General features: G+C 39.9%; 1 long non-coding RNA gene across 1 annotated transcript; it reads left to right on the top strand.

Annotated features, from left to right (window-relative positions):
• The first annotated feature begins 686 nt into the window (after window positions 1–686).
• Window positions 687–19,634, top strand: LOC147369595 (uncharacterized). The gene is made up of 3 exons (XR_015168554.1): window positions 687–1,457; window positions 6,218–6,320; window positions 7,866–19,634. It is a non-coding gene; the product is annotated as an uncharacterized LOC147369595 (long non-coding RNA).
• The last annotated feature ends 1,002 nt before the right edge of the window (window positions 19,635–20,636 follow it).

Below are 20,636 nucleotides of genomic sequence, written 5' to 3'. Positions count from 1 at the left end.
CTTTGCAACTGCATAGACTGCAGCATGCCAGGTTTCCCTCTCCTTCATTATCTCCTAGAGCTTGCTCAAACTCATGTCCTTTGAATCTTTGATGCCATCCAACCATCTCATCCTCTGTTGTCCCCTTCTCCTCCTGCCTTCAATCTTGGAGGAACGACTGGCAAAATTACTATTCTTTTGTTGATTGATGTGTTATCTTTTCAGATTTTTCATCTCCCAGTAGAAGCTCCATAAAGTAAAGGACATTTTTTTTCTATTGGTGAACCTATTTGCAGGGCAGGAATAGAGATACAGACATAGAGGACAGACTTGTGAACACAGCAGGGGAAGGAGATGGTGGGACAAATTGAGAGTAGCATTGAAACATATACATTACCATGTAAAATAGATAGCTAGTGGGAAGTTGCTATAAAACACAGGGAGCTCAGCTCCATACTCCATGACATCCTAGAGGGGTGAGATGGGGTGGGGAGTGAGAGGGAGGTTCAAGAGGGAGGGGGCATATGTATACCTATGGCTGATTCACATTGTTGTATGGTAGAAACCAACACAATACTGTAAAGCAATTATCCTTCAATTAAAAACAAATTTTAAAAAACTAAAGAGTAGGTATTTAGGAAATACTAATGAGAAACATTTGGGATCTACTTGCTGCTGCTGCTAATTCGCTTCAGTCATATCTGACTCTGTGCGACCCCATAGACGGCAGCCCGCCAGGCTCCGCCATCCCTGGGATTCTCCACGCAAGAACACTGGAGTGGGTTGCCATTTCCTTCTCCAATGCATGAAAGTGAAAGGTGAAAGTGAAGTTGCTCACTCTTAGCGACCCCATGGATTACAACTTACCAGGCTCCTCCGTCCATGGGATCTTCCAAGCAAGGGTACTGGAGTGGGGTGCCATTGCCTTCTCCATGAGATCTACTTAGGGCAGGGTAAATGCTTTCTTTGCTGGACTCAAAAATTAGGTCAGTTTTCTAAATAATTTGAGAAGATAACACATTAATAAACAGAAGAATAATAATTTTGTCAGCTGGTTTAATATTTAGTTTAATAAATTAAGCATTTTCTCCCTGACCCAGGATCCAGTCTGGAATCACTCATTGAGTTCAGTTGTCTCATCTCTTGAGTTGCTTTACTTTAGAATAATTCCTCAGCCTTTTACTGACTTCCATGACATTGACATTTTTGCAGAGTCCTGACCAGATGTTTTTTGGAATGACTCAATTTGGGTTTGTCTGCTTGTTTCCTGACAATGTGCTTTTTAAGGCCATGCAGCCAGCAAATGGCAGGGCTTAGACTGACCCTTTATCTTGTACACTTTCCTCTTAAAAGCTTCCGGGAAACATGGAGGTCAGACCCCAGAGGTCCATGCCCAGAAGAGACTTGCTCACACAGCCAGGGTGTTAAATAACAGCAATACCAAAATGGTAATAACCAGAGAGAACACCTTCTCCCAGGTAAACCTTCCTTGGTTGTCATCTACCATCTCCAGGTTTGAGTGACAATTAAATCTGTAATTCTTTTATTACCTCTCTTTTTGTCTTCATCTCTCAATTTTTTCTGCTTTAATAGAGTGGTTGGGAAAAACATGAAGAAAATTAGACTAAATGGGGGTAAAATGCCATAAGACCATTATCAGTTCTGTTATGATGTATTTTTCAAAACTGTAGGACATTGAACAAAATGCACTAAAATTGAAAAAAAATTATTTGGAAGATTCTTTTAAAAAGCTGAAGAGTTGCTGCAGCTAATCTATAATTTACCCAAATGTTGAGTACATTATTACATTGGCATGCTAGAGTTAGCTCAATACACTTTTCTCAAAGCAATGGAGAAACAAAGGGGCAAGTAATTGGTGTTCTGAGCCCCTGTTCTGCTTCCCATTTCTTGAACTGAAACTCAAGGACATTTCAAAATTGGTCCAGATGTTAAAAAAATTTGTTTTTCAAACCAGCCCTAAATGACTCTGCCTTTTCACAGCTTTCTCAGCTCTAGATGAGCATTTCTTCTGTTCTTTCAAACGTGGGATTAGGAGGCTGTCATTAGGTGGGGCTGGGGGGGAAGACCCTACCCCCACTTAGAGCTTGAGGATGCAGACATGGTAGGGGTGGGCCATGAGGGGAAATATTTCACATCTTCTGTGCTTTACTGATGAGAATGATACAGAGAGGTGGTTTTTACTTAGTTATAAACATTCATTCAGATTTTCTCATTACATACACCATGATAAGCCAGGCACTATTAGGTAGTAGATTTAGCAAATGAATAACTCAGACATGGTCCCTACCCTCAGGGTATTTATAATCTAACATGGGTGAGGTAGGGGTGGGCTTGTTACAAAGGCCAAGCACAGAATGCTACTTGCGAGGGAGGTAGAGACTGTGGGTTTAAGTACGTAATTTGTTCTGTAGCAGATACTTCTTTTTCTTTCCCATTATGATTTATTACAGGATGTTGAATATAGTCCCCTGTACTATACAGTAGGACCTGGTTGTTTATCCTTTCTGTAAATAATAGTTTGCATCTGCTAATCCCAACCTCCTAATCCATCCTTTCTCCACCCCTCTTCCCCTTGGCAAACACAAGTCTGTTCTTTGTTCCTGTTTTGTAGATAAATTCGTGCCGTATTTTAGATTCCACATGTAAGTGATATCATATGGTATTTGTTTTTCTCTTTCTGACTTCACTTAGTATGATCATCTCTAGGTGCATCCATGTTGTTACAAATGCCATTGTTATTCTTTTTACGGCCGTGTAACATTCCATTGATCCATTCCCCTGTCGACAGACATTTAGGTTGCTTCTGTTGTCTTGGCTATTGTGAATAATGCTGCTATGAATGCTGGGGTGCATGCATCTTTTCAAATTAGAGTTTTCATCTTTTCCAGATATATCCCCAGGAGTAGGATTGCAGGATTATATGGTAGCTTTATTTTTAGTTTTTTGAGTAACCTCCATACTGTTCTTCATAATGGCTGCATCAATTTGCATTCCTACCAACAGAGTAGGAGGGTTCCGTTTTCTCCACACCCTCCAGCGTTTATTTGTAACCTTTCATTTTTAATGTTTTTTTAAATTGACATGCAGTTGATTTACAATGTTGTGTTAATTTACTTGCTGTACAGCAATTTGGTGATGATCATTCCGACCTGGGTGAGGTGGTATCTCATTGTAGTTTTAATTTGCATTTTTCTAGTAATTAGCAATGTTGAACATCTTTTCATGTGCCTCTTGGCCATCTGTATGACTTTTTTGGAGAAATGTCTATTTAATTCTTCTCATTTTTTGATTGGGCTGTTTGCTTTTTTGTTACTGAGTTGTATGAACTGTTTGTGTATTTTGGAAATTAAGCCCTTGTCGGTCACATTGTTTGCAAATGTTTTCTCCTGGTTTGTAGGTTGTCTTTTTGTATAACATAGTTTACCCCATTTAATGGACATTAGAAACTCCAATACTTTGACCACCTGATGCGAACAGCTGCCTCATTAGAAAAGACTCTGATGCTGGGAAAGATTGAAGGCAGGAGGAAGGGATGATAGAGGATGAAATGGTTGGATGGCATCACTAACTCAATGGACATGAATATGAGCAAACTCTTGGAGATAGTGAAGGACAGTGAAGCCTGGTGTGCTGCAGTCCATGGGGTCGCCAAGAGTTGGATATGACTTAGTGACTGAACAGCAACAAGATGAAGGCATGTTAGAAACTCAGTGTTGCATGTGGTAAGCACAGAATAAAGGCTGACCAAGGAGGAGAAGGAGCAGAAGGAGATGATGTAGAAGAATATGATGGGTGAATTATATTAGTTTTTTTTTTTCTTCTTTTTCTACAACCTTCTTCTGACACAATGGCTCCTTTGAGTAAGGAGGAAGGAAAGAATCTTTTTTAGTAGGATAGCATGCAGGAGGTATGCCATGAAGAATGTATCTTGACCTTGTGAAAGTTCTGACTGATCAGCCCTAGACTAGACACAAAACTGGAGATGGGCCTTCTTAGGCTTCCTCCATCTGGGCTGTATTAGCTCTTTCCATGGAAGTTTTCCTCTCTCTACTTATATGTCTTCCTCTTAGTCTTTGCTTTCAAATCTCTGTCTCCTGGGCTCTCCCTTTTCTTGCCCTGTGACTGTTGATTCCTGCCTCCCCTCACAAGGTAGTTTCCAAGGCTCTGGGCATTTGTCCAGGAACAGGCAGGGTATAGAAGCTCCTGTTGGTTGAAGACTGCTTTAACCTCCTGAAATCTCACCTTTCAGGAACACTGGATCCCACTGCCTAAAAACCTGACTTATCCCTGAGTAGAGGCAGTGATAATAAAACTCGGTGAATGATACAAATCACAACAGTAATACTAACCCGCTTGCACCAGTTCACTATGCTGATTTTGTACGATCAGCATCTATTCTTATTGGCCAGTGGTAAAGCAGCATCTTTTCTGATTGGTCAGCTCCCATGTTACACTGGTTGTTAGGGCTGAGCTGTATATCCTCTTAATTAATTTTTTGGAGCCTTAAAGCCTAATACTCCAGAGGGTGACTATATTTGGAGATGGGGCTTTAAAGAGGTGATTAAGTTAAAGTGAGGCCACTGGGGTGGGCTCTGTTCCAGTCTACCTGTTGTCCTACTAAGATGAGAAAATCTGGACACACAGAGACACAATAAGGATGTGCCCAGAGGAGAGCCCATGTGAGGACACAGCGAGGAGGTAGCCATCTGCAAGCCAAGGGCAGAGGCCCCAGGAGAAACCAACTTTACTGATGCCTCCAGAGCCATGAGAAAACATATTTCTGTGGTTTAAGCCACCCAGTCTGTGGCACTGTATGACAGCCCTAACGAACTCTCATACCAGTGTGATATATTTTGGACTATTATGTCTGGTAATAGCAAGAATTTTATTGATTAAAGTGCTTACTAAATTCTAGAGGCAACATGGATTACATTCTTTCATCTTGAGATACTGTCCTGGTATTCTTATTCCAATTTTGCAAACAAGGGAACTGAAATTTGGAATAAGAAATGACTTGCCTGAAGTCAAAGTCACAGAGCTAGAAAAAGGCAGGATTGGACTCAGATCTAAATCTTTCGAACACTAGTGCCAGGGTTCTTAACCATTATGCAATACTACCTAGAAATTCTGGTATTCTCTGCCTGTTCTCATTTCCCCAGTGTAAATAATGCCCTTTATTTTCTTTATATGGCTCTCTGTTTCTATCCCTTGGAGCACTAGCTGCACTTTGTAATCATAAATTTAATTCTGTGAGCATTTTTTCCACTTTCCACCTCCTCCTCTAGTTCTAGAATGTAGCAATGTGCTTGTAATCCTGGAAGATGGGGTTGATTTTGGAACAGACTGCAAGGTTTTTCTGCCAGGTAGCAAGGCAGCCAGCCTTTGGCATATGGTGAAATGATCAACCTCAGTGGGCACTGGCAAGCAGCAGGAACTGCTGCTGGGCTCTTTAATTTATACCTTAATATTGCACCCATGTGGCCTCAGGAGTAGAGCGTGTCACTTAACCTTCCCACATGGCGTATGCCAGCATTTGCACTCCTCATGGCCCCTGTCGTGGAGAATGTCGCCTGGCCTTGTTTCTAGGACCTGTTTTTCCATTCTGTAAATGCACCTCAAGGCAGGAAGCTGTGACCCATCTGATGTGCTATTGATGTCTTTGCTTGCTTTTCCTGACTTCTACCCTGTTAACACATCTGGGTGAAGTGGCAGCTGCTTATTTTGGGAATAATGGAGTCTGAAAAACATGGAACCTGGTCTGTTTTACCAGATTGCATCTCCTCAGTGAAAAAGATCCCAGCAGATACTTGTTTAGGGGGTCACACTGGTTAATCACCACTTCAGCCAATGTAATATGATGATGAGAGTTGTTGTTATTTTCCCAAGATATTTCCTCATTAGAGGTGGAAACACTTTGTAAATTTCCTCCCAGCCCCAACTAATAGAAAAATTCTGTATAGTTGCAAAGGGCTGAACTTCTTAAAGATATTATTTTTCTCTGTGTGGATTTTTATTTTTAGTTTCCTTTCTCCATTCCTCATTTTTTTTTTTTTTACCATTCTTTCAGAGAGAATGAATAGTATTCTACATTTTTATATTCTAAACCCCACTCTTGCATAATTCTCTTGAATTCTTTGTTGGTCTTTTTTTTTTTTTTCCAAGTTATGGTTTTAAAAATAATCAAGAACTAATTTGTCTAATGAATATGCAATTACAGCAAGAGTCTTTTGAAGTTTTTGAGAACCTTCAGTCAGCATCTTTCTGGGACGTGGTGATGAATGTAGCATCCGTCACTTGGAAGCACCCCTCACTTGGCACATGTAGGTACTGGTTTTGCACATTTCAAAGCTGGGCACAATGCAATCCTTTACTGTTTATTTATTATGTATACTTAGTAACTGTGGTTGCTTTCTACCTAGCCTAGCTACTGGGGGTACTTCTGGGGTTGAAATGAAAAAACAAGTATTCTTGCCTGGGAAATCCCATGGACAGAGGAGCCTGGCAAGCTGCAGTACCTGGGATTGCAAAGGAGTCAGACACAATTTAGCAACTAAACAACAAATAGCAGTGATAATGGAATGTGTGAGAGAGAAAGGGGTGCAGTCTGCTTCTGCACTGCTCAGGGTCAGGCTAGAACCTACTATTACCTGTCATTTGTAGTGTGTTTATCTCATGCAAGACATTTTACATATGTCTTAGTTTTCACTGAATCATAATACAGAGAACAAGGGATTATTATTGCTCTCTTATATAAGTGAGGAAAATAAGGCATGGAACGGTTGAGAAAATTTCCAAAGATCACACAGGTAGTCAGTGGCAGAGCCTGTGTCCTCAAACATTTATCACCAAGCATGTTTTCTGTCCTTGGCACTATGCTATGCCCTTTGGTAAGTCTAGAAATGAACTTAACCTAGATCCTGCTCTCAGAGTGTTCATCTTCTGGTAGAAGAGTGAGGACAAGTAACTGTGATATGTAGCTAAGAAAGCTCAGGAAACAGACAAGATCGACGGTCATGTCATAGAAGTAGAAGCAAAGGAAAGGGAGAGAAATTATATTTCAGTAGAGATAAGATTTATTTTCTGAGGGGGACAGATGCTCAGAAGTTTTTGCTCACAGCTCCCTGCTTCCTACCTACTGTGTACGTTGTGTTTTTGAAAGTGGCCCCTGGATAGAATTTTTTAGTAATTGTTTTTGACCCGGGAAACCAGCTTCCTCCTGTGTTCCTTTTTTCCCAGTACCTGAATGAAGAAGCCAGCTGGGCTTTCTCCACTGCTGAAGCAGACAAAAACATCCCAACCCCAACTGTGGGATTCATTAGCCTCTGCTGTCAAATTGCTGTGATCACCAGCATGTGGAAGGCACAGTGCCTTCCCAGACCTAGTGGGGTGCAGACTGTCAGAGGCTCCCCCCCGCCCCGCCCTGCACAAAAGCACACAGGGCCTGCTGTTGAGTGCTGGGACGTGACAGCTCATGATCTGTTGCTTTTGTGTGGGTTTGCTTTTGTTTGCTTAGTCAAGTAGAACAAAGTGATTTCTTCCATACTCAGTCTACGTTATATACATCCCCCACCCCTGCTCTGGTCCCTGTGAGTATCAATGCTCTGGTTACAGGTAGTAGAAATGCTCCAACTAGCTTAACCAAACAAAGGAGAATTTATTGTATGAATCTCAGGGACTAGATCCAAGGACTAGAAAAATCTTCTGGCACCAAAGCAGTTGCCCTCTTGGTAATGCTCTCTCTTCTTGTGCTTCTGGTTGCTTCTTCATATTTGTTTGTTTTTTTCTCTGTCCTAACCAGTTGCCTCTTGTCATGTATTCATGCCAGGATGAGGCATTTCACAACTCTCAAATGTCTGTCTTTGCAGTTTGAGCTGCACAAGAAGCTCCAACTGTGCCCGGATTCTACTGCTGCGAGAGACAAGCTGAATTAATCTAGACTGGATCCAATCAGCTGTGGTGGTGGGGAGTCATGTAATGTGGATGTGACTTTAGGCTCCAATCCTGACCCCAGCCTCAGAAGGGGGAGGGGGATGCATTTTTCAGAAAAAGGAGGAATCAAGGGACAGGCCATCCCATAGTAATTGCATCTGTACCCAGACTTCTCAGGTGGTTTAATGGTAAAGAGTCTGCCTGCCGGTGCAGAAGGCATGGGTTTGATCGCTGGGTTGGGAAGATCACCTGGAGTAGAAAATGGCAATCCACTCCGGTATTCTTGCCTGGAAAATTCCATGGACAGAGGAGGCTGGTGGGCTACAGTCCACTGGGGCACAAAAGAGTCTGCCTGGACGTAGTGTTTGAGCACACACGCATGTACAACTTGACATAATTTTATATTTTCTTAGGAATCCATGCAGCAGGCTAACGATCCATAACATGTCAGTATCTGCTGAAGTTCATTTCTTTTTTCTTTTTGGAATAAGTGGGCTCTACTCGGGCTGTGTAAATACTAGAATTGATGAAGCTATCCACAGAATTCTGGCAAAACCTTGCTACCAGGGAAGAAAGAAGATTGGGTTATTTTGAATTAATTAGGTCAGTTAATGATACTCAAGTCTACCAGTAACTGGGAACCTAAAATTACCTTTGTACCACATGCCTCTCCTGAGGGAGTTCTCTTTGGTGTCCCAGGGTGAAAGTGATCTTTCTCTCTGGAATTTCCAAAGAAGTGTTTTACGCTTTTAGTTTATCGTACTTTCTTATACTTGCTTGTGTGCTCTTGTCTCTGGATGGACTGCTATTTGATGAAGATAGTATCTGTCTTATTTTACTGTCTCTCACTGATGATAGTGCCTTGTACCTAGTGGATTTCTAAGTTGTATGTGCTAAATATGTGAATGAGTGATGTTTCATCTTCTCAAATACTACTTAATGTCAAAATGTTTCAGTTGCCTCAGATATGTTTTCTCAAAATTGCTTTGACTTCGGATCCTGATAAGGCCTATGTATTTTAATTTGATGGACAGGTCTCTTAAGTCTCTTTTGACCTACCAGTTTTCTCTTGATTGTTGCCTTTGCAATTCTGGTCTGGTTATTTTTTGGTACTGTTTCCCACAGTCAGAATTTTGCTGATTTTATTCCTGCAGTGTCATTAAAAGCACTTTTCTTTCTTTTCTATTCCCTGCAAATCGGTAATCAGATTTAAAGGCTTAATAAGTTTAAGGTTTGGTGTTTTCAAGATCACCCCATAAATGATGATGTTTATTTTTATTAGGGGGCATGTGATGTCACGTTACTCTTTTTGTAATGGTGGTAGCCACTGCTGCCTATTGCCTAGAAGCATTATTTAATGAGGGAAGGCAGAATTGGTAATACTCTAATTTGAGGATTCCTTCTTCGCTTATTAGTTGGGGTATCTCCTAATAAATAATTTGATTGCTTAGGAAAAACAGTTTAAATGTTTGATTCTTTTTTTTTTGCCAGTTTCAAAATAAGTTGTTTCCTTGACTTCTGTATCAGTTAACTTAATCTGCTGTAACAAAATGCTGTACATTGGCTGGCTTAAACAACAGAAATTTATTTCCTCACAATTCTGGAGGCTTGAAGTCCAAGATCAAGGTCTGACAGGGTTCAGATTCTTGTGAGAGTCTCCCCTTGGGTTGCAGATGGCACCTTCTGGTTGTATGCTCACATGACTGTTCTTGGATGCCTGGCATAGAGATAGATTGAGCTCTCTTCTTATAAAGGATGTCAGTCCTGCCAGATCAGGGCCCCACCTTTATGACCTCTTTTTATCTCCTAAAGACCCCATCTCCAAATGTGGTAACACTGGGGCTTCAACAGAAGAATTTTGGAAGGACAGAAGCAGTCCATAACAACATCCTCCAAAAGTGACCAGTGTGCTGTTTTCTTTTCTGTTCATTTAATGCTATCATGAACTGTTTGCTTAAGCAGATTTTATGTGGTTCAATCCATTGCAGTTATTACTTTTAGTCCTAATTCTTCCTGCCTTCTAGGAAATCTTAATTGGGATAAATTTAGATGGGAATAAGTTTTCATGTATCCATTTTTGCATTTATCTGTGATTGCTATATAACATTGGAGTAAAGTGAAAGTGAAGTTGCTCAGTCGTATCCGACTCTTTGTGACCCCATGGGTAGTAGCCTGCACCAGGCTCCTCTGTGCATGGGATTTTCTAGGCAAGAGTACTGGAGTGGGTTGCCATTTCCGTCTCCAGGGAATCTTCCTGACCCAGGGATCGAACCCAGGTCTCCCGCGTTGTGGACAGACGCTTTACCATCCAAGCCACCAGGGAAGTTCCTTGGTGTAGGAAATGGCAACCCACTCCAGTATTCTTGTCTGGAAACTTCAATGGACAGAGGAGCCCAGTGGGCTATAGACCATGGGGTTGAAAAGAGTCAGAAACGACACAGCACATATGTACACATTCTTCTTCATATGTGTAGTACTTCATTGTGTGGACCTGCCATATTCATTCATCCAGTCAAGGGTTCAACAGACTTTTTCTATAAAGATACAATAGAAACATGTTTGTGCCTTCTCACTCCCACTCCTCTTTTTCCTTCTCTTCCTCCTCCTTGCAACTATTTAAAAGCGTAAAACCACAGTTAACTTGAAGGCTGTGTGAAAACAGGCCTGCAGATTTGGTCTGAGGGCTGTAGTTTGTGACTCTTGAGCTAGTTCTTAATTGATAGTTTTTTGGTTTGTCTACAGACTTTTACTGTACTAAATCATGGTGAAACTCATAGCCTTTTGTATACATCTTCTGCTACTTTTGCCATTGAATGGAGCTCTCGAAATGCTGAGCCAAAAGGTAAACACTGATGAATTTTGCTAGATACTGCCAATTTCTTTTCCATGGGTTCATTCCATTTTGTTCTTTGGTACCAGTATTGTATGAGAATGCTTATTTCTTCCAGCCTTGCTCAAAGAGGTTGAACTGTCAGATTTTTGTCACTTGGCATTGAGTGGTAAGTATAGTTTTAATTTGCATTTCTTTTGTTATGAGAAAGATTAAGCTTCTTTTTGTAGGGGTTAAGAGTCACTTTTTTGGTGAACCGATTTTATATTTTTTGTCTGCTGCTGCTGCTAAGTTGCTTCAGTCGTGTCCAACTCTGTGTGACCCCATAGATGGCAGCCCATCAGGCTCCCCCGTCCCTGGGATTCTCCAGGCAAGAACACTGGAGTGGGTTGCCATTTCCTTCTCCAGTGCATGAAAGTGAAAAGTGAAAGTGAAGTCACTCAGTTGTGTCCGACTCTTAGCGACCCCATGGACTGCAGCCTGCCAGGCTCCTCCGTCCATGGGATTTTCCAGGCAAAAGTACGGGAGTGGGGTGCCATACCCTTGCAAAACGTGGCAACTGCTTTTCTCTGGTTTGTCATTTTTTGTTTTTAGTTATGAAGTTTTATATTTTTAAGTATAAAAATATTTATATTTTAAATTAGTTTGGGGTTAAATTTACCAAATTTTCCCTTTATTGTAACTAGATTTGGAGTCATAGAAAAGTGTTTTCTAAGTTTAGAGGAATTCATCCATGTTTTCTTTCATTACTTATATTCATTATTCTTATATATAAGTCTCTGACCCACTGAGAATTTATATTGGTGTGTGGAGTGAGGAATTGGTCTAATTTTGTCTTTTTCCATATGACTCACCAGTTATTCCCATACAACTTATTAAGACATCCATCCTTTGCCTACTCATTTGAGATGCTGAATTTGAATTAATGAAAAAGTTCAATTATATAAATTCAATTATTAAATGTTAAATTTCCATATGTTACTAGGTCTAGTTCTGGGTTTTTTATTTGTTCCATTTGTCTTTTTGTCTATTCATGCACCAATAAAAGGTTTAAAAATGTTTTTGTATCAAACTCACCCCTCCTACTTCTTACAATTCTCCCTTTTTCATAGTTTTCCCAAATGAACTTTACAATCAACTTTATCTCCAAGAAAGTAAAAACCTGATGGCGTTTTATTTGAGCTCATTAAGCTAAAAATTAACTTTGGGAGGATTGACAACTTTATCAGGTTGGCTCTTCCTAGCTAAGAATATGGAAAGTCTTTCTATTTGTTCAACTTTATTTTTGTGTTTTTCCAAAACATTCTCTAGTTTTCATCATGAGAATTTTGAAGTGTTATTATTACTATGTTAATAAGTGTCATTTTTGATCTTCAGTCAGTTCAGTCACTCAGTCGTGTCTGACTCTTTGCAACCCCATGGACTGCAGCACACCAGGCTTCCCTGTCTATCACCATCTCCCTGAGCTTGCTCAAACTTATGTCCACTGAATCAGTGGTGCCATTCAACCATCTCATCTTCTGTCGTCCCCTTCTCCTCTTGCCTTCAATCTCTCCCAGCATCAGGGTCTTTTCAAATGAGTCAATTCTTCGAATCAGGTGGCCAAAGTATTAGAGCTTCAGCTTCAGCATCAGTGTTTCCAATGAATATTCAGGACTGATCTCCTTTAGAATGGACTGGTTGGATCCCCTTGCAGTCCAAGGGATTCTCAAGAGTCTTCTCCAACACCATAGTTTAAAAGCATCAATTCTTTGACACTCAGCTTTCTTTATGGTCCAACTCTCATATCCATACATGACTACTGGAAAAACCATGGCTTTGATTAGACATACCTTTGTTGGTAAAGTAATGTCTCTGCTTTTTAATATGCCATCTAGGTTTGTCATAGCTTTTCTTCCAAGGAACAAGTGTCTTTTAATTTCATGGCTGTAGTCACCATCCGCAGTGATTTTGGAGCCCAAGAAGATAAAGTCTTTCACTATTTCTATTGTTTCCCCATCTATTTGCCATGAAGTTATGGGACCGGATGGCATGATCTTAGTTTTCTGAATGTCGAAATTTAAGCCAACTTTTTAATTTGGTACTATGGAATAAAATTTTGACCTCATCTCATGGAGGAAGGGGCTTCCCATGTGGCACAGTGGTAAAGAATCCTGCCAGTACAAGAGATGCAAGAGACATGGATTTGATCCCTGGATTGAGAGGATCCCCTGGAGTAGAAAGTGACAACACTCAAGTATTCTTACCTGAATAATCCCAAGGACAGAGGAGCTTGGTGGGCTACAGTCTGTGGGGTTGCAAAGAGTTGGACATGCCTGAGAATGTATGCACACATGGAGTAAACTCATAATGTGTGTATTAAATGATGGAATGAAACCTGAAGGTATCAGAACAGCAAGCTGGTTCAGGATGGAAGATAAAGCATTGCTGGAGCTATCCTCAGAAATAGTGGGGTGTAGCCTATGGAGTCCTGTATTGGGTGCCTACCACACTGGGTGGGTGGAGATCTACTGAGCATGTGGCTGATTTAAATATATGTCTCTTTCCAAGTCTGTCTGGTGGACTTCAGAATCTCTGCACATTGCCTTCTTAAACTTAAATATTTCTCTCCTCTAAAGACTTGCTTCCGACATTGTGTGAGCTTTTCTCTGCTGTGTTTACCCCAGACCTCTATCTTCCTTATCTCTCACAGTATCAGTATGAGTGCTTGGTGTCCCAAACTAAAGAAATGACCCTGGTGAAGGATGCTTAATCTTGGGGTTCACAACTGTGTGGAGTACATATTCCAGAAAAGTTTTAGAATTCAAATAAAATTGGATATCAGTGTGAAAATTTTTATGACCCAAAGCTGGAAGAAAAATTCTGCATATCAGTGGAAAGATCAAGATTCCTTTAAAGTTATGGAAATGATGGCTTTGGGTGATATTTTCCTTCCCTTTGTTTGTTTGTTTTTTAAAATCTTTTATTGCCCAGAGCATTTCTGTTTTGAGACGAGGTAAAAGTCAATTGGATTTTTACTTGTCCTTAATTTTTGGTGCCTTGAATGAATGAAATCAAGACTGGCTTTCTTGAGCAGCCTTTTTTTTCTTCTTCCACATTTTCTATTATATGAGAAATGTGAGAGAGAAGTAGCATTTTAATAAGAAATAAGCTCTCCTTTGAAGTAACTGTTCCTCCTGCCCCAACACAGGCTCTATGGGGAATTCTGAGCATTAGCTTCAAAAAAGCCATTCCTGATTCCCATTGGATAGTAGAAACCAATACAATATTATAAAGCAATTATCCTCCAATTAGAAATAAAATTTAAAAAGCCATTCCTTATGCCAAAGCTGCTCTTAGATTGGACTTGTTGAGACCTTTTTTTGTGAACTCCAGTATTAATAATGGGAGATGTTGATTCTGGAAATGGTGGAAGGATGATGTAATAGCCTAAAACCATGGCTTAGATTTATCCAAAATTTCTAAAGTGTGAGCATTCCCAGTCTTTCCTCCTTCCTTTTGTTTTTAGATGATGATGATTTTACCCTTTCAGTATTTACCCCTTTTGTGTCATTCCAGACTGGCTTTTTGAATTTTGATAATACAATATTGAAGGAAATTAGGGATTGCAAAAAGTTGGACACGACTTAGCGACTAAACAACAATGATAAATGAAGGAAAGAAGGGTGAGTAGGGCCTGTTACAAGGTTGGATGACAAATATTTTGAAGAGTTTGATGAGTGAGCCATGGCAGAAGTTGTATAAAAAGGAAGTGGAGGGAAAAAAAGTGAAAATTTAAAAGAAGTTATTCCTGAGCTCATTGTATCTCACTCATGGTATTTGAGAATGCAAGTGAAAAATTTGAATTATTTAAAAATTATTGTTTTGATTCAGGGCTATAGTTCTTTGATTGCAATCATATTCTAAGACTAATTCTCAGAGGTGGTGCCATCATAAGGTTTAAACTTGTGTTTCTTATTATATTAACTTGATTTCTGATTTCAGGTATAACATTTCTAGTATGGAGAAGAGGCTACACCTCACACATCAAATCTGATCAAGTGGTATAGTTTCTGGAGCTCTGTGTTGAGAAGGATTAAGAAACTGAGTGTGGGCTTTAGTGGTAAAGAACACTTGGGTTGATTAGTAATGTCTGCATGGATGTGAGATACTGGTGAATGATTCACAAACCATAGACTCTGCCACAAACTTTGGAAAACATTCTTCTTGACTTTTCTTGTGGTATAAAACTAACGTGAGAAAGAAGAACCGCAGAACTCTTGTTTGCAACTGCTTTATGTTGTTAATGTGGGAGACCCGGGTTTGATCCCTGGGTCGAGAAGATCCCCTGGAAAAGGAAATGGCAACCCACTCCAGTGCCCTTGCCTGGAAAATCCCGTGGCCTGAGGATCCTGGTAGGCTACAGGCAGTGGGGTCGCAAAGAGTCGGACACGACAGAGCGACTTCACTTACCTTTTCCTTTTGTTGTTAAAACTGAGTGGTAGAATAATATTAAGTTTAAATAGAACAAAATGGAGTGAGTTAATTCACACAGCAAAGGGGTTTCCCTTTAGCTTTATTGAGATATGATTGATGTCTAACATCATGTAAGTTTAAGGAGCTTTATGTATTGATTTAATACACTTACATATTGCAATCTGATTACAGTCATAGCATTAGCTAATGACTGCGTAACACTTCATAATTACCATTTTTTTTTTTGCGTGAGAATGTTTAAGATCTACTCTCTTAGCATCCTTCAAGTATAGAATACAGTATTATTATTTTCTCTACGCTCTACATTAGATCTCCAGGACACATTCTTCTCATAGTAGAAAGTTTGTATCCTTTGATAAACATCTCCTTATTTCCATGTCCCCCAGCCCATGGAAACCACCATTCGAATCTCTCTTTCTATGTTTAGTTTTTTTTTTTTTTTGATCCCTTACATAAGAGATTGTTGTTGTTGTTGTTTAGTTGCTAAGTTGCAACTCCATGAACTGTAGCCTGCCAGGCTCCTCTGTCCATGGGAATTCCCAGGTAAGAATAATGGAGTGTGTTGGCATTTTCTTCTCCAAGGGATCTTCCCAACCAGGGATTGAACCCATGTGTCCTGCACTGCAGACAAATTCTTTATCACTGAGCCACTTGGGAAGCCTGTTATGTAAGGGACATCCTATATATAGCATTTGTTTTTCTCCATCTAATGTATTTCACTAACATAGCAAAGATTTTAGTGGAAGGAATCTAATCTGTGACTGGATTCTGCAAAACAGAATTGACCTTGGTTTCACTACTCTGTTGGACCTATAAGTTCCACTGGAGATCAACACAGACTGAGTTCAAAAAGTCAGGCACTTTGTTGTATGAATTCTTTATACTAAGTACATCAACTACCTGGAATCCCTACAGCAATAGTTCTTAACCCCTTACCTTAAGTCAGCCCATCATTTTATTAAAGAGTTTGGCTCTTTGTAGAAGCAACATTTCTGAGAAGAACATTTCTATAGTTACAGGAATTTGGTTTATTAATAATAGTTTCCACTTCTGGGCTAAACGCTTTACATATACTAACTTATCAAATATCTAAAAATCTTTAGACATTAATATCATTATCCCCATATTTTTGCTGAGATTACTGATGCTGAAAGAGATTATGTAACCAACTCAGGTACAAATTTAATATGTGAAGATCTCTGCTGTATATTACAGAACTTGAGCTGATAATCATACACCGTACTGCTAATTTGTTTACTTATTTGCCTATTTAGTATCTGTGGTACATTTTAAAACCTTGAGAAAGTTATAGTTGTTTTCTAGACCAAGCCCATGAGATCAGGGCACACTGTGCATTTATTACAAAGTGCTGAGCCCAACTCCATGGAATTTGTGGAGCTGAGGGAAATAGACAGAAGTTGGGAGTCAAGAGATAATGGAACACTGTACGAATCTGCTTAAGTGGAGCGTTAAAAAAGAGGTTAAGAGAACAGAGTGGAACTCTTGGTTTCTCTAATTTGTTTTTTAGTTCAACAAGTATTTCCTGAGTCCTGCCATATGCCATGTAGTGTGATAGAAACCAGGGCTACAAATCAGCAAGCACAGAATCAATCCCTGTTTTCATGGAACTTATGGGCTTCCCTGGTGGCTCAGAGGTTAAAGCATCTGCCTGCGACGTGGGAGACCCGGGTTCGATCCCTGGGTCAGGAAAATCCCCTGGAGAAGGAAATGGCAACCCACTCTAGTACTCTTGCCTGGAGAATCCCATGGAGGGAGGAGCCTGGTAGGCTATAGTCCATGAGGTTGTAAAGAGTCGGACACGACTGAGCTACTTCACTTTCACTTTCATAGGCTGCTAGAGATAGAATGTTTTTGTCCCCACCCAAATTCATATGTTGAAACCTAAACCCCAGTATAATGGTATTAGGAGGTATGGTCTTTGGGAGGTGATTAGATAGATCATGGAGTGGAACCTGCACAAATGGAGCTAGTGCTCTTACAAGAGAGATTCTAGAGAGCATTCTTGCCTCTTAGATTTAGATTGAAGTCTAAACTTCTATTTGCAGATAAAAATATTGAAACCAATAAACTGTGTAAAATTGGGAAGGCTAATTTGCACCTTAGAGTCACCTTATCTATCATATGGATAAGTCATACTTGCTGTATTGAAATATATTTGTGAAGAATTTATTCACTTCATATGCTTAGCCTGTGTGCATGCAAAGTCACTTCAATTGTGTCTGACTTTGTGACACCATGGTCTGTAACCCACCAGGCTCCACAGTCTATGGGATTCTCCAGGCAAAAATACTGGAGTGGTTTCCATGCTCTCCTCCACGGGATCTTCCTGATCCAGGGATTGAATCTGCATCTCCTATGTCTCCCTTCATTGGCAGGAGGGTTCTTTACAACTAGTGTTGTGTAAGAAGCTTCCATGCTCAGCCCAGTGCCTAACAAATAATTGCTCAAAACAAAGATCATGGAATCTAGTCCCATCACTTCATGGCAAATAGATGGAGAAACAGTGGCAGACTTTATTTTTTGGGGCTCCAAAATCAGTGCAGATGGTGACTGCAGCCATGAAATTAAAAGACGCTTACTCCTTGGGAGGAAAGTTATGATCAACCTAGACAGCGTATTAAAAAGCAGAGACATGACTTTGCCAACAAAGGTCCGTCTAGTCAAGGCTATGGTTTTTCCAGTGGTCATGTATGGATGTGAGAGTTGGACTGTGAAGAAAGCTGAGCACTGAAGAATTGATGCTTTTGAACTGTAGTGTTGGAGAAGACTCTTGAGAGTCCCTTGGACTGCAAGGAGATCCAACCAGTCCATCCTAAAGGAGATCAGTCTTGAATATTCATTGGAAGGACTGATGTTGAAGCTGCAACTCCAATACTTTGGCCACCTGATACGAAGAATTGACTCATTTGAAAAGACCCTGATGTTGGGAAAGATTGAAGGCAGGAGGAGAAGGGGATGACAGAGAATGAGATGGTTAGATGGCATCACCGACTCAATGGACGTGAGTTTGAGTAGGCTCTGGGAGTTGGTGATGAACAGGGAGGCCTGGCGTGCTGCAGTCCATGGGGTTACAAAGAGTCGGACACAAATGAGTGACTGAAGTGAACTGAACTGAAGTTGTTGCTATGGAGATGCATAATAATCCTTTTTCACATTTGAGTCAATGAGGATAGACTCTATGGCCCCATGTCTACAGGTTATATACTAGCCAAGTGGGAACAAATAAATAGCTATACTTTCTTTTTCTACCCAGGTTTATTTTGATTCTTGGGGTTTTGTCAGGGCCTGTAAGTGTACCCTAGACTTCCTGGATATCCTTCTTTTTTTGCAACCTTAATGCTCCATTTAATATAATCATTGAGATTAATCGTAAAGATGATTCCATCTGGTCAATAGATTGTAAGGAAACACCAGCTGAGTAGTTACTGAAGCCAAAAATCTTTCCTCTGGCTGTGGCCTCCCTTTCTTTTGTTGAAGGAGTTCACACACGTTATAACCAGTAGGTGGGGATTGTTTTGGCAATACCTATTCATTGACTCTGTCACTGGGGAACACTGAATCAACTCTGATATTTCTTGAGTGTACAGATCAATAGCCTAGTTCTTCTTTCTCGAAAGCCTAATAAGACTTTAGGACTACCAGCAGCATTTCATGAGCTAGGTTGACACTCCCAAAATGAATTGGATAATTGAAAGCCAGAACTTAGTTTTGAGCATTAAGCCTGAAGTATTGTTTTTTCTTTCCTCTTTGTCTCTATCTCAATTCACTGGGTGATTTCTAGAATTGTGCCTTCCTTTGAGATGTTCCTCAAGGCCATTCCAACTCACTGGCCGGAGTTAGAGGCTAAGTTTATCTATAATTAGCATACTTGTATATGCTAATACAATTAGCATACTGTGTACTCACATTTGAGTACAAGGTATGGTGCTAGGGGATTTATAGGGTAATATCTTCACAGAATACATGAAAATCTAGGATCAGACAGATGAAATAACTTGTTCAAGTCACTAGTTAGTAGGTGGTGGAGATAGTTTGAACCTGGCTTTCCTCACTCCAAAACCACTTTACTGGAGAAGCAGTTAGTCCATGGTCAAAAGCACAAACTGCAGGGTCAGGTGCCCGTGTCCAATTGATGGCTTTAACACTTACTGACTATGAAATCCCGGCAGACTACTTAACTTCATTGTGCCTTAGTTTTCTCACCTGTATAATGGGAATCATATTAGTACCTATGTCAAAGGCTGGTTATAAGGATTAAATGGGTAAATATATATGAAATACCCAGGATAATGTCTGGCATAAAGTAAGTGCTGTATGTGTTTGTTAAATAAATAAATATCATGTTAAATAAATAAATAAATAAATAGCATTAGATAAATGTGTCTGAATTGCCATATTTCTACTTTGCAATCAATGTCATGTGGGTTTCATAGTGGATGTAAAAGTACTTTTGAGCCAGTTGCTTTTTCTTGATCATTGAACCAGAATATGACAGGTTCGAATTTGAATAGAGAAATTAAAAACTGTAAAGCCAGTGCATTTCTTATTATATATCAGGTACAGAATGGTATACTTTTGGGAGTTACAGAGAAAGAAAAACTCACTAAAAGTATTAACACTAAGGTTAATATTCACACAAGCTTCTTAGACTTTTCAGGGATTACCCATGAGTGATTAGGGATTTTCTTTGCATATTGAGACTTAAAAATCAAATATGATTTCAAATAAAAGTCCAGGGACAATGCACATATATCTGTATTCACTAGAGATTTCTCATTTCCTTTTGTGTCTCTTGCCATTAACAAAAGCTTCTCTTTTCTTAATCATTTTAATTCCCTTATCTTTTGTTGTTACAATAAGATATTTTAAATATTTTAAATTGGTCACATATAAGCCATTTTTAAATGGCTGCATCACTTCTGAAACAGTATGCTATAAATAAGCACAAAAACCAGAATAAATTTCATTAGCAAGTAAACATAATGTGTATCACAGAACACTTCACATAAATTCCCTTCTGTACTTGTCAAGCAAGAACTCTAGAAATGCTTGTCTCTGCAAGCTGCACCAAGACTCATAAATTGCTTCACAGGATGAGGCAATATTCAGTAAACACAGACAATTAATAACCACGTTCCCAAGAGAGTGAAATGGAGCTCCCATACACTTTCAAAGAGTTAAGGAAAAGTGCTTGTCCTTATACTGTCCTTGAAAGCTCCACCACTGACCACCGTGAAGAGGTGCAATGGGCTCAGTTTGATTGGGGAAAAGAGATATATAAGCTCCAAATTCATCATTTCAAGTGTGTGTGTGTGAGTGGTGTATTTTCCCTTCTTGGGATAGACGTTTCATTTTTCTGGAAATAACACCTCTATTTTCC

This window comes from Bos grunniens, chromosome 7 (assembly GCF_055505025.1).
Source record: "Bos grunniens cultivar Pamir isolate PY7600 chromosome 7, Bosgru_T2T1.0, whole genome shotgun sequence".
NCBI lineage: Eukaryota > Metazoa > Chordata > Mammalia > Artiodactyla > Bovidae > Bos > Bos grunniens.
The sequence above is the reverse complement of the archived record's forward strand: the minus strand, read 5'-3'. Positions and strand labels throughout refer to the sequence as shown.